This window comes from Sciurus vulgaris, assembly GCF_902686455.1.
Source record: "Sciurus vulgaris genome assembly, chromosome: 6".
NCBI lineage: Eukaryota > Metazoa > Chordata > Mammalia > Rodentia > Sciuridae > Sciurus > Sciurus vulgaris.
In genome coordinates this window covers 104,330,799-104,346,495 of record NC_136466.1, presented here as the reverse complement: position 1 = coordinate 104,346,495, position 15,697 = coordinate 104,330,799, and the positions used below count along the sequence as shown (strand labels likewise).

General features: G+C 33.0%; 1 protein-coding gene across 5 annotated transcripts in view; it reads right to left on the bottom strand.

Moving 5' to 3' along the window:
* SSBP2 (single stranded DNA binding protein 2) overlaps nucleotides 1–15,697 on the bottom strand; it is a 360,390-nt gene that overhangs the window by 242,936 nt on the left and 101,757 nt on the right. The gene's annotated exons all lie outside the window — the stretch shown is intronic.

The window sequence follows — 15,697 nt, the reverse complement described above, 5'->3', positions numbered from 1 at the left end:
TTTATTGGTAAAATAAATGAATTGTTATTTGACTTTTCCAACAACTTTATTTCCTTCAATCTTTACAGTAAATACTAGCATAAACCCTAGTTATGTGCAGAACCATATGCCAAAATTTGTGCTGAATTTCATTTTAACACTTTTTCAGTAACCACTCCTTATTCTTTAGGTTTGAATGTTAGACTAAGTAATATTTTAGTTTATAACACATTCAAATTCATAAAAAAACAGTATTATGTAAACTTCAAAAAGAACATCATATTAAGTATGGGGCATTTACAGTTTATAGGTTAATATAAAATTACATATAAATTTATTGTTCAAATGTATAATACTGAATATGTAGTATACACTAACACTATTCCTTGCTATCTTGTGGATTCAGAGGTTTTAGGATACACCATGTGGCTCAATTTCATGTTGAGCTGTTAAAATATTATTCATAAACCCAAATTAGTCTGAGGCAGTATTTTTAATGATATCTTGGACTGATGCCCCAGATAGCTCATAACAGTTTCAGTTTCTGTTACACTATATTTACCAATATTGGATCAGGTTTACAGTAAACAATACAATGTAACAATAATCACAATTCTGTATACTGTACCACTTCTCTTGCCAAGGGAATTTTTGATGGCATTTGCAAAAGTGATAATGTTCTTCATTTTCATGAAAACATACTATACATCTGTCATACAAAAAGAACCCGTGGCAAAATAAGTTGCTCTGTCCATGTAATTCTTTCTCCATTTTCCCACTTCTTTTCAATTCAATGACACTTCCTAGATCAAGTACTCTTTTTCCTATCCTAAGTCATGTGATACAGTTTTTGCTCCTTTCAGAAGCTATATCTCCCAGTGGAAGTGTGACTCATCCCCAGAGTACATCAGAAAAGATACTACCCCTGTAGTTTCAAACAAATATTCCTGCTAGTGATTCTTAGCATACATTCTTCAGATATACCACACACACTTGCCTCTCCACTACCATTCCCCACCTATCATCCTATTCATTGACCATGATGACAAATTGTACTGAGAAAAGAAAAAAATTGTAAAATCTTCCTGGTTAGACTGTAAAGCCTCAAAATTGGCCTGCCAGTGGCAGTGCTGCCCTACTGCCCAAGTGAGAAGAAACAACCTACAGTAATTCCTTGTGGTTGCAAAACCTTGGGTCCAGAGTCAAATCAATGGTATACACTACAAGAAATAGGTGGTCTATGTTAAAAACAAAACATAAAAATGTTCCACCAAGTTTGGGAATTTGAAAGTAAGAGGCAAAATTGTAGCAGAGTCAGCATGGTGGGACTATGGGAAAGAGAACAGACCTCAGAACAGTTAAGGCCATAGCTCAATTATTGCTGTGTCCTTTCAAAAAACCCCATTCCTTAAAGTCAAGTGAGTTACTTCTCTATCATTTGTAATCTGTTCCTTGTGATAGTAAAGGCACTAATAATTTCTTCTATGTTTCCTATTTAAGTAACCAAAAATATCTAATTACAAGTAAAATGAAAAGCAAAATAATGCCTAATACAAGTACAATTACAAGCAATAATCCCCACTTTCTTCCTCTTTGGATCTAGGCAGTGAATATTAAAAAAAAAAAAAAAAGTATATTGGGAAAGGTTCAGAATCAATGGGGCAAAGAGTTTCAAATAACATGACTCTGAAGTGCCTTCCCCTGGGTATGTGCCCACTCTGCTACTTTAGAATCTGCTGTAGCAGCTCATCATTACAAATCGGGTGATGGAATGGAATGGGGGCTAAGGCCACCTCAATTACCCATGTTCTGTAAGCTCCTTTAAACAAAATTAATGCTTCTAGATAGTTAGGACCTATATTCCAAAAAGAGTGGCAGGAAATGATGCATGGATGAACATCTAACTAACTCTACTACCATGATGACTCCATAATACAAAACCAGCAATCCTCCTGTATTTTAATTATCAACTCTATGAACAGAATTTCCCAAACATATTCCTTTTGCCTCATCTATTCTAAATAATCAGAAATTCAAACTATTCATAATGATGCTTGTGGAAAAATTATAACAGTAAAAACTGGCAACCTAAATATCTGATAACAGAGAAATTAGTGATATATGTGTATAATGTTACATTAAAAATTTAATCAAAAAATGTTCAAACCATTATTAAAATTAATAAGTACCAAATACATACAATGTATATACAGAAGGAAATATGACTTACTACTACTAGTAGAAACATTAATAAAAAGTGACAGATAAAATTCAACTAGGAGAGATGGGTCAGAAACTAAGTAAAACAGTAAAACCAGTATGGCCTACTTAAGAGTAAGAGAGGACATCCCTGTGCCTCCCACAGAAGGCCTGAGGCAACTCTTATTATAGCACTGTCCTCTAACAATCATAATGGTGGTTTTATGACTCCAGTAAAAGATTAGACTTTATGCCACTCACACTAACAAAGTCTAAAGTATGTGGCTATGCAAAAATGTTAAACCTGATAGATTTTCTGCAAATATTTTTTCACAGTGTGTTTTCTTATTACTTTTAGTCAGTAATTGTCTTTGAGAGAAGAAGGCATTTAGATTTTTTTTGGCAACTTTATTTTTTAATTTTTAATGACAAATTTGTATTTATGACATACATTATGATGTTTTGATATGTATAAAATTTTGAAAGGCTATATCAAGCTAATTAACACATTGATTACCTCATTTATTTATTAGTTGGTGGTGAAAACACCTAACATCTACTCTTTTAACAATTTTCAACTACTTAATACATTGTTAAACTGCAGTAACCATATTGTACAATAGATCTCCTGAATTTATTTCTTGTAACTGAATTTTTCTATCCTTTGACCAACATCTCCCAATTATCACCACTCCCAATCCTTAGTAATCCATTTTGTATTCTCTACTATGAGTTTGAAGTTTTTAAATTCCACATATAATGAGATCATGTGGCATTTACCTTTCTCTGCCTGGCTTATTACTTAACATAAGGTCCTCCAAACTCATCCATTTCTATCAATGACAGGATTTCCTTTTTTAAGGCTGAAGAGTATTTAATGTATTCCACATTTTCTTTATCCATTTTTCCATTGATTAACACTTAGGTTGATTTCATATGTAGGCCACTGTGAATAATGCTGCAATGAACATGGGAATGTACATATCTTATTGACATACCAATTTCTTTCCTTTGTATCTACGCCCAGTGGTAGAATTTCTGGATCACTTGGTAATTCTTTCTATAGTTTTTTTTTGAGGAACGTCCATGCTGTTTTCATAATGGCTGTACTAATTCTCTACTGATTTGTATTCCCGTTAACAGTGTACAAGTTCCCTTTTTCCCACATCCTTACCAGTGCTTATCTTTTTTTCTTTTTTTATAAGACATTCTAACAGATGTGAGGTGACATCTTATTTGGGGCTGCTGTTGTTTCATTTTATTTCCTTTTAAAATTTTAATTTTTGTGCTACTGAGGATTAAATTCAGGGCCCTGTACATGCTAGGTAAGCACTCTACCACTAAGCTCACCTGCCAGTACCACCACTCTATCCCATACCCATTTTAAAAAATTTGGAGGTTTGGGATTTGGCTCTGTGGTAGAATGCTTGCCTGGCATGCACATGGCCCCAGGTTCAACTCCTAGCAAGGAAGGAATGAAGGAAGGAAGGGAGGGAGGGAGGGAGGGAGGAAGGAAGGAAGGAACAGGGTCTTGCTGAACTGCCCAGGCTGACCTCAAATTTGTAATACATCTCCCTTAACCAGGATTACAGGTATGTGCCACCATACCCAGCATCATTGCGGGGGTGTTTGTTTGAGACAAGGTCTCACTAAATTGCTGAATCTGGCCTCAAACTTGTGATCCTCCTTCCTCAGCCTCCCGAGTCACTGAGATTACAGACATACACCACTCTGCCCTTCACTGTGGTTTTAATTTGCATTCCTCTGATAATCAGTGATGCTGAGTATTTTTTAATATACCTATTGATCATTTAATTATTTTTTAATAAGGTTATTTGTTTTGCTCTTGAATTAAAAGAAACAAACATCACAACCAATTTTAAAAAATGGAAAATGTTAAATGGCACTGGTAATCAAAGAAATACATATTAAAGCAACATTGGAATTTAAATTCTCTTTTAAATATATAACATGCAATGACATGGATACTCAACAATACTGATCACAATAATCTGATACAACTGTTTATAGAACCACTTTGTCAATAAACAAGTCAAGAACTTTCAAAAAAAAAGTTCATATATTCCAGTAATTTATACTAGCCATCTAACCTAAATAAATTATCTTACATGCAGAAAAAAGCACAAGGATTTTTTTTAAGCAAAGAATATGTAGAACAATAAAAATAAATAAAAATGGAATTGATGGAATTTACAATCACTATTCTACATTAATTTTCATGTTTGCAAATATAACTGTGAATTTAAATATATTCATTCAAGGAGCCAGGCACAGTGGTGCACTGCTATAATCGCAGTGAATCAGGAAGCCAAGGCAATATGATAACAAGTTCAAGCCAGCTGGGGCAACTCAGTGAAACTCTCTCAAAATAAAATTTAAAATGACTGAGGATTTGGCTCAGTGGTAAAGTGCCCCTGGGTTCAATCCCTAGTAACACCCTTTCCCCTCCAAAACACAGCCCAATTATAGCAAATACTCAACACTCAACTATCCTTGAATTTACAGCCTGGGAAAGGGCACAGACCTTACTTCATTCAATTCTTTCTACAATTGAGCTACCTAATTTGACTTCAAATTTCTTCCTCTGAATGAAATTGTAGAAACTAAGGAACTATAGGCAAGACACAAAAATTGAAGTTTTCTAAGACAATACTGCTAATTTCTAAATGAGTTTACCAAATCATAAATAGTAAATACTGCCTATAGTTCAAAGTTAATTTCTAAACTTTCTACATATGTATATACATAAGTGTCAATATGTATGTTGTATATGTAATTCAATTACATAAAATAAATCATTATTTTATAAGTCAATTAATAAAAAGTCTAATTTAAAAAATCCAAATTTATAAAATTAAAGTGGGTATGATTATATTATAGAAAAGATTTTTAACTTTATGAGCACAAGTCATCAAGAATCTTCTTTATATTATGCACACTATAATAACATGATTTAATAACTAAATGAATTTTCAGGGAAATGTACAAGATGTGTCATTTGTAGATACCATTTAATTATGCCTCAGTATTCTTTTGGGATAGACTTTTGCACTATGAATAAATATCATTAGGTAAGTGCCTATGCAATGAAAAGTCCAACTACCAACAAATGGCCAAGTCTATCAACCTGATATAAAAGATAGAATATATCTACTGTTCACTTAGGTCTTGTGAAGACCTAATTAAAAACGTGTCATTTTTAATCTATCCTTTGAATATTCCAAAATGATGTAGTGTTGAAACTCGAAAGTAAGAGTGAGTAGCCATTTAATATGGGAAAACATCCATCTAAAATTTCAGTGATGACAAATGATTTTGTTTGTATTTTGTTATCTTTTGTTTAGAAAGGAGAAAGAAAAATGATTCAAATAAACAAAAGTCTGCAAATTAATGATTCCCTTTTTTTTAATTTTAGGTTTTGTTGTCTAATAACTATATATACAAAGGTAGAGGAGAGGTAGGATAAAATAATAGCCCCAAAAAACAGCTGTTTTAATTTCTTTTGAACTTAAACTCCTCAAACACTTTAGCAGTCTCCTTTCACTCTCCTCTCTCTCTCTCACTCTCTCTCTCTAGCATCTGAAAAAGTAGGTATACAATAAATATGTTTAAATGAATGAATGACTCTTAGATCAGGCAGAAGGGACTTGTAGAATTTTTGTATACTTCCATTAAAGCATGCAAGATAGAAGCATATGATTTCCTCTTAGATACCTATTTTAGCATAACATCCCCTTGGAATCCTTAAAATTTGACCTCTTACTAAAACACTATGCTCTGCTGTTCCACAACATAGACATTACCAAAACAATTTCTTCAGACTAATTCCTAATGCCTACATACAAATAATAATTTTTGAAAAAGATACAAATTGACCCACTTGATTATGTGGGGTAGATTTTAGGTGTTTTATTTGCTTTTTTATTTGTTCTCATTTGTTACACATAACATTAGAATTCATTCTGACATAATTATAAAAGCATGGAATATAATAATATGCTCAGTACTCAGTGCTTCCCTTTTCTCTCTCCGCTTCTCACCCCGTTCCCTTCCCTCTAATGATCTTTCTGCTCTTTTCTTATATATATTTTTAATTCGTGCCTTGTGGAGATACATAAAGATGACATTCACTGGTGTATACGTACATAGGAAAGTTAGGTTAGATTCATTGCACTGTTCTTCCTTTATCCCATCCCTCCTCCTTCCCCCTCAATCTCCTTCCTCTCCTTCACTGATCTTTCCTCTGTTTTGATGGAACACACACATGTGCACACTCACATACACATACCACTTTTCTTTTTAATAAAAAGATCCTAAAAAGGCACTAGCCACCCTCTCCTTCTTATTTCCTCTTTAAAGGAAATAAAACAAAGTTAGGAAATAAATTTCAAAAGGATGGTAGAGCGCTAAGGGAGGGATAGTTTGAAAGGATGGCTTACCTATTGTCATTTAGCACTGATAAATAGTATGTATCTAAAACTCTTGCATCTGAATTCCACTTCTCATCTTTCAATTGTAAACCCAGTATTGGTGACAAGAGAAGCCTCAGATATAGAGAATTTAGAACAGATTAATATCACCTAAGAGTCTTACAAAGACATGTTGGATATAAAAAAGAGACCTCTTATTCCTGAGGCACTGTACAATTCCAGTGTTGACTGACACATATCAGTGACCTAATGTGACTCCTAGGTGATAAAATGCCAATAGTTAGCTGGATCACAGTTAGCTGAAGAGTAGCAAGGAACATTTGGCAGTCACTGAGAGGCTACTCATGGGACTGTAAGCAGTTATTAGCAGTGAAACTAGATCAGCCTGATCAAATGTTTAACAGCGCTTACAACCTGGTGTTAAGGAGGTGTGAAAAATTAGAAATCTGTTTCTAACATTGTCTTTGTTAAGTTCCTCATCATTAACAGTTAGGCTAAGAAAACAGAGTGTCAAAAACTGTCTATGAAACCACATAATAATGCTAATACACAGACTTTATTTTAATCATAATTGCAATATCTATCTCTTTATAGTTTCATATCAGTTTTAAAGAAATAGACAACATATTTTAAGCACAAATGACCAAAAACAGGAGCAGACCTCGAACAGATCAGCAAGTTGTCCTTTATTCAGAAGCAGAGTTAAGCAATCAGGCATTGGAGGGGCTCATTTTCAGGATGGAAATGGTCACAGGTTACAGAGGGGCTCTGAGTTTATAGGTTACAATGAGGATTAATCATTGGAGACTGAAGCAGAATGTGTCAGTTTGGGCAGTCAGGAAAAAAGTTGTAAAAAGTTCAAAACTATTGTTTCTGGGAAGGGATAAAAGCTCAGAACTCAGCCAAATTCACTGTTTATCTTCTTCCTCCTGGACCCACTGTTACTCAGAGTTTCACTATTTGCTTTTCTCCTTCCAGGACACATTAACAATAAGAAAGGGTTCAAGTTCATGGCCTAGCACTCAGTCCCTTCAGGACTCATTGTTACTGGGAAGGGTTAATACTTGCCTTATTTTTCTCCCTCCCTCTGGGCCACAATGCCCGCCTGTTTTCCCCAGGGATTGTCTTAAGGGAATGTTATTTTCCATAATCCTTCATATATGCATACAGATATTGAATTCTAAATTGACATTAACTACGTTCTAGAACAGGAGTTATTATATCAGTTAACATAGACAAGAACATCACAATTAGATAGATAGCTGGACATAAAAAAATTTGTTATGCTGATGTTTCATTGATGTTCATATAGACAAGTAATGCTGGGAATAGGGATCTGGAATTAAATGATTTGTTGTACCCAGAAAGAGAAATACTTGCCTTATTCAGACAGGCAAATTCAAAGTTAAAATGTTTACTCTCAACCTCAGAAAAACTGAAAAGCACAAGGATATAAAAATGAGAATTAATTTTAAGAACAATGACATCAGCAGTTTGTAGAAATACAGTTATTCACAGAATTTAATAAAAATATTTCATATAGATTCTGGAAATTAGCACTCTATCTGAAGTATGAGTGGCAAAGATATTCTCCCACTCTGTAGGCTCTCTCTTCACATTACTGATAGTTTCCTTTGCTGAGAGAAAGCTTTTTAGTTTGAATCTATCCCAGTTGTTGATTCTTGCTTTTATTTCTTGTGCTATGGGAGTCCTGTTAAGGAAGTCTGATCCAGAATCTATAAAGAACTCAAAAAACTCTACACCAAGAATACAAATAATCCAATCAACAAATGGGCTAAGGAAATGAACAGACACTTCACAGAAGAAGAACTACAAGCAATCAACAGATATATGAAAAAATGTCCAACATCTCTAGTAATAAGAGAAATGCAAATCAAAACTACCCTAAGATTCCATCTCATCCCAATTAGAATGGCGATTATCAAGAACACAAGCAACAATAGGTGTTGGCGAGGATGTGGGGAAAAAGGTACACTCATACATTGCTGGTGGGGTTGCAAATTAGTGCAGCCACTCTGGAAAGCAGTATGGAGATTCCTCAGAAAGCTTGGAATGGAACCACCATTTGACCCAGCTATCCCACTCCTTGGCCTATACCCAAAGGACTTAAAATCAGCATACTACAGAGATACAGCCATATCAATGTTCATAGCTGCTCAATTCACCATAGCCAGATTGTGGAACCAACCTAGATGCCCTTCAGTTGATGAATGGATAAAGAAACTGTGGCATATATATACAATGGAATATTAACTCTGCCATGAGAATGATAAAATTATGGCATTTACAGGCAAATGGATGAAATTGGAGGATATCATGCTAAGTAAGATAAGCCAATCTCAAAAACTAAAGGACGAATGATCTCGCTGATAAGCGGATGGGGACATATAATGGGGGGGTAGGAGGAGTTAGTGTTAGGTTTAGGGTTAGGTTTAGGGTTAGGAATAAGGAGGGTGGTAAGAATGGAGGAAGGAAGGACTGTATAGAGAGAAAGAGGGGTGGGAGGGGTGGGGGGAAGGGAAAAAATAACAATGAATCAAGCAACATTGCCCTATGGAAATTTATGATTTTTAATAAAAATTAAAAAAAAGAACTCAAAAAAAACATTCCATATATCTTCAAGGTAAGCTTGTATACATTGGAAAATTCTATACTGAGTTCACTTACAAATAGTACTTACTTCAATTCAAACTGAAGATTACTCTTTCACTCAGGCTCTCACTACCCCTATAGGGAATCTTGATGTACACAGACTAAGTCACAGTTTACTTTCTGTATTATCCTCAGAGGGCAGATCATCCTTTATATTCATCCAAACACTAGTAGAGTCATACTTTTTCACAAAGTTTGGATGTCTTCCTATACTCTGTTGCAAGATTATAACATCAAAATGAACACCAGACACCAGATTTCCACTTATGCCATGGAGGAGCAAGTGGGATTGTACTTGCCTTCCTGCTAAGACTGGTATAATATACAAAATAACTGATTTTAGACACTGAACAACAGGCAGTGCAGGCTTGTAATACCTGAGAAAAAGGGAACAAACTAGGTTAGATCAATCATTTTCCCACTTTCTGCCTCAAAGCACATTCCAGAACACAGTGCAGGGAGAGAAAAACCCCAAAACAGAAGAGCAGTCTCTTGAGTTGGGATCAAGATAATCACATCTGGAGGCAGCTGGAATTTGTGGGGCAGATTACCAGGAAGGAAGAAGCTACACAAAAAGAAAACTCCAACAATCTGCCCAGGGGTCCTTTGAAACAAACATTGGGTAAAACTCCACCAGGACAAAGAACTATTGCTCACACACTACTGGGAAATCACTGACAGAGTAGAAATACTTCAGTGAATATCAACAGCATTCAGTAGAGACCCTTGGAGTCACATTTTGGAGGCAGGGCTAAACTAATCCCAACGAAAAAGTAAAAGCTATTATCAACTCTCCCTCAAAATGGTGGGTGATTTTAACAACCTAAATCAAGATTTTAACAATATGTTTAAGTGTAGCCAGATTAATGTGGCTGAAAGGTAGCTTTAAATAAAGGTAAGTAATCCTTTGCCCCTCAAAAAAGTAATCCTAGGTATAAAGTCAAAGACACTAAAATAACTTCTAGGCGGGTGAAAGACTTGGTCAAATTACCAAACTTCTATTGAACTGTTACCTCTGAGGAGAACATGAAGCATTAAGAAAAACCATTATCATGACAAAAATTTTGTTACCATATTTTCATACTGCACATTTTTATCATGTGACATTCTAAAGAGTTCAGTTTTCTAACAGGTTCTTTTTTTTTAATGAAGATGGACATATTTTAATTCATAAGTAAATAATATGTATCATTTCAGAAAATAAAAATACAGATTAAAATTAAGAAGCATATTTTTCATGCAAAAGAAGTAAAATGACTCATTTAATTTATGGAATGATCTCAACATGAAGAAATAAAGAAGCAGATTTATTTAATTTGTTAAGGAGCCATCATTCCTTAAAGGTCTATCGTCTCATCATCAAGGATATAAAACCCTAATAGATTCTATCTTAAATTTTGAAATGAGATCAATAGAAGGAGAAATGGTTCACTTATTGAATTCAAACAATAGCAATATGTCCTAGACAAATTATTTTATCAAAGGATGCTTGTAGTTATATTTAGAGTTAATGAGACAAACATAGCTTTTCCGAGAAAATAATGCCATAACTGGTAATAAATTACTTTTACCAAACTGAAAAATAAATTCCCATCCTACTTTATGCTGGGGTGACACAATGGGTATCAAGATTTAACTAAGATCAAATACTATTTATAGAAATTTCCTAATAGCTAAATGCAAACCAATAAACACAAAACATCAATTCATTACTACTCAATAAATCCAGACTAAACACAGAGGTTATACAGAGGTTACAAAGAAAAAAAGTCTTCAAATAAATTTTCATTTACTAATTTTATGACAGTATGAATATTTCTTCATGCATTCCAATATGAATAGCAAAGATATAACCATTAAGCAAATATTCTTAAATAGCTTAAAAATGATTAGGCTATGAGATTTTTTACAGCTTAATTATCTTAGCCCAAAGTAAATTTATTTAAGGAAAAAGACAAAAAATAACTGTAATGGTAAGGCTTAATTTTCACTTTTAAATTAAACATGTCATATGTGTCCCAATTCACATATTTCATAGTATAGAATTTTTATTATTTTAATCAAAATAATCAGTTGATTTACTATATTAATGTCTTTTCTTCAACTTCATTATATAATAGCACCTCTACAATAGGTAAATAAAGCACAAAAATTTATGAAAATCAAATTATATTAAATCTTTTTATAGAAAATGATTGGGCTATACATTTAAACTTGATCTTGTTAAATTTCACATTTTATTTGTAAGACTCCCACCATTTGTAAAAATAAATAAATAAATAAACAAACATAGAAAAAAGTATTTTTGCAAATTGTTTCCCAAGGTATAACTTTGAAAAGTCAAAAATGATCTTAAGAATTTTGAAACTTTTAAAATATGGCTATACCTGTAGGTATACTCTAGGTATAAGTAGTACTACTCTACCTATAGTAGATTATGAGGAAAGAATTTTACTAATAGAAAAAGAAAAGAAAAAAGAAATAACATGTATGCTCAAATCTATGGAAATCATTAAATTATGATATAATATTTACATCTGTATATGCATAAAATAATGAAAATATATAGAATAAAGTGTTACAAAGTAATTGTAATAAACTTGACCATATCAAATGTTAGCAAGAATGTAGAACAACAGACACTTTCATTCATTGCTGATAATTCAGTATGGAACTACAACTTTGGAAGACAGTTTGGCCACCTCCTATAAAACTAAACTACTTTTTCTAAGAAAATTTTTGTAGTTGTAGATGGACAGAACATCTTTTTTTTTTTTTTTTTTTTTTTTTTAATGTGGTGCTAAGGATCACCTAGTGCCTCACACATGGCAGGCAAGCACTCTGCCACTAAGCTAAGGCCCTACTCCAAAACTAAACAATCTTACCATAGGATCCAGCAGTTTTGCTCCTTGAATTTACCCAAATAAATTTAAAATTTATGTCCACAAAAAATGTATTGTTTACAGCAGCTTTATTCATCAGAACCAAAACTTGGAAGCAATTACATGATTTTTAGTGGATGGAGAAACAAACTGGAAACATCCAGGAAATGGAATATTATTCAACACTAAAAGACCATGAAAAGACAGGGAGGAAGCTTAAATGCATATTAGTAAATAAAGAAGTCAATCTGAAAAGGCTGAATACTGCATGATGCCAACACATGACATTCTAAAAAAGACAGTGAAACTACTGGGTAAGCTATAATGGTGAACATGTCATTGTATATTTGTGCAAATCCATAGAAGGTACATCACCAATTGTGAACCCCAATGTAAACTACAAACTTTGTGTGATAATGATGTGAATGCAATTTCATCATTTTAACAAATGTACCATACTGGTGGAAGAATGTGGATAATGAAGGAGAAAATGTATATGTGGGGGTAGGAGTTATATGGGAAATCCACTCAGTTTGCTTTGAATCTAAAAAAATTTAAGAATAGTTATTATAAAGCCAGATGTGGTAGTACATGCCTATAAACCCAGTAACTCAGGAGGCTGAGGCAAGAGGATCACAAATTCAAGACCTGCCTCAGCAACTTATCGAAATCCAAGCAACTTAGTGAGACTATGTCTCAAAATAATTTTTTTTTAAAACATGAGCTAGGAATGTACCTTGGTGGTAAAGCACTTCTGGGTTTAATCCCCAGTACCAAATAATAATGATAATAATAATAATAATAATATCCTATAACATGTATAATCAGAAAAATGAGAGATTATCCTCCATTTATGTATTATCTATCGAAATGTATAAATGCATTGTACTGTCAAGTATAACAAATTAGAACAAATTTTAAAAATTAAAAAATAATAATAGTAGTTATTACAGTAATGAAGCTTTTCTGTATTTTTCTGTATGTTATAAATCTCTTTAATCAAGAAAAAATACTTTAAAATGTAGTCATGAGTTATTTCCATCTCCAAGCTTATTGTAAATTACTATCTAAATGTAACATTTTCCTCAACTACAGATGAACAGTGATAATTTAACAATAAATTATGTTAACAGATAATAACCAAGAAAATATCCTCTTTCTAAAAATTAATGTCAGTAATATATTCCAAGAATGTGAGATGAGGGGACAATGCCTTAAGGCATTATATTATTTTACTTGGACAACTAAGCACTGAAAACAACTTATTTTTAATTTCTTCCTGCTTTACCACTCTTTTTTTTCTTAACTCCTATCAATTCTCTTTTCCATTTTGGCATTTAGATCTACTCGGTTTTCTATCTAGCTTCCCCTCCCTACTCACTCTACATTCTTTACTTTCTCTTACACCTTTTTAAATGTTTCCCCTGTTCCTTCCTTACCTCTAGCCAAATCCCTATGCTCATGTAGCTATGACATATTTGGTGATATCTTTAGTTTATACCTACCTCATCACTGTCATTACTTTAAGTAACCACATTAATATGCACCATTAAGTGAGGCTTGTTTTATCATTCATTTTCTACTTTTAAAGGAATTCTGAATGTTTTTCTCATAGCTAATTCCAACAACATCACCAATCTGTACTACTTAGGTCATCAGCAGAATAGCAAAGAAATGCTTCAGAAGAAAATACCTGTGGGCACAGGGCCCAGGATTCTAATACCACAGAAGGAAGTCAGCAAGTGTTCAACTCCAACTCAAAAAAAAAAAAAGAAAAAAAAGGGATAAGTTTCCCTCTGATATTTAGGGGATATAAATGTACGGTGATCATTTTTTAAAAATCATTATTTGAAGCTATTTTTAAAGCTCCAAATAAAATATCAGAATCACTGAGATTCCCCTCCCAAGGCTTAAGCCTTTTCTTAGTTCTCAATCTATTTGGAAATCAAGAGCATTTGCTTTTTGAGACTTTATTAATCCTTTAAGATAATTCTTAAGTCTACTTTGCATGAAGTACTGAAAAGAAATATCATTAATTTAGAACCCACTCATATAGAATTTGTGCAATATAGATATGGAACTTATCTTTATCTCAAGAAAGAGTTTGTTTCTACTACTCAAAAACTGTTTTCAGACATCCTAAGAAATTTTACCAATACATACATTTTATCCTAATCACCATCAAGTTAGTTAGCTTCTAGTACTATTCTAGGTCTTAGGCAAAAACAAAATGAAGATACAAATCTTGCTCTCAAGTAATTTTCAGACTTATTAATGGGACAAGACATAATTTAAAATAAGATCAATAATATAAAGCAGCATATAATGGTAACTGAAGCAGCAAAGGCATCAAGAGTTCAGAAACTAAAGAAACTTTATATAGTAAGAGATTCCTGACAAGAGTTTCAACGGGCAGAGGAAATAGTATTTGTCATGCAATAAGGGAAATGGGATAAGCAAGAAAAATAGAGGATTTTTGAAAAAACTGTAATAGCTGGAAAGAATTATCTATATTATACTAAAAAAAAGAGACCAAAATAAAAATCTGTGTTCCTGAAATAAAATGGTTTCACAAAATATTCTATTGAGACAGATTCTACTTGTCAATATGAAACAGAAAGATTTTACTATTGTTATTATGTTATTGGTACAAAACAGTAATAATACATGTTTTATAGCTTTTAAAATGTTTCCACATATGAAAGTAAATTATTAATTAGTATCAGCTTATAATAATTTTATTCTATTACAGATTTTTTTCACATAGTTCTCTTTTAATTATTTTTCAACTTATATTAAAAGAAGCCTTGCCTGGCATAGTGGCACACACCTATAGTCCCAGAGACTCAGGAGGCTGAGGCAAGAGACTAGCAAGTTCAAGGCAGGCTCAATAACTTAGTAAGACCCTAAGAAACTTAGTAAGATCCTGCCTCAAAACTTAAAAGGGCTAGGGATGTGGCTCAGTGGTAAAGCACCTCTGTGTTCAACCCCCAGTACCAAAACAAAAAATAAATAAAAGGCAACAGTTAAAAAAAGAAGCTTTACTGTGTACATTTGTAAGTGAAAATATGTTCATCTAAGTGGCATTTCCTAATTAAAACTTAGGTTAGTATGAAAAGCTTTGGAATACAGAAATTCATTTAGTAGCCAAAAACATAAGCAAAACCCACACAGTTTTTTTTAAATACCAGAAAGTGAAAACTATCTTTTTCAAATTTGAATGAAATTACTGACTCTTCAGTGATTTTTGTACCTAAAATAATTATTTCAAATGTATTTCCACATAGGAAACTAAAATAATCAATAGATAAAAGGAAAAAACAGACGAGGAGAGAAAATGGGATTAAACACAACATGAGCCTCTCCCAAATTAAGCACCAAATATTTAATTTTGAATTAACTGCAATTGGAACTCATGGGAACCTAAATGAATGAAAGGAGAGTGAATTCAGAGGTTCACTTCCCTAAGACCAGATGAAAATAATCACACTAACTCCTTGATTTTAGAACAGC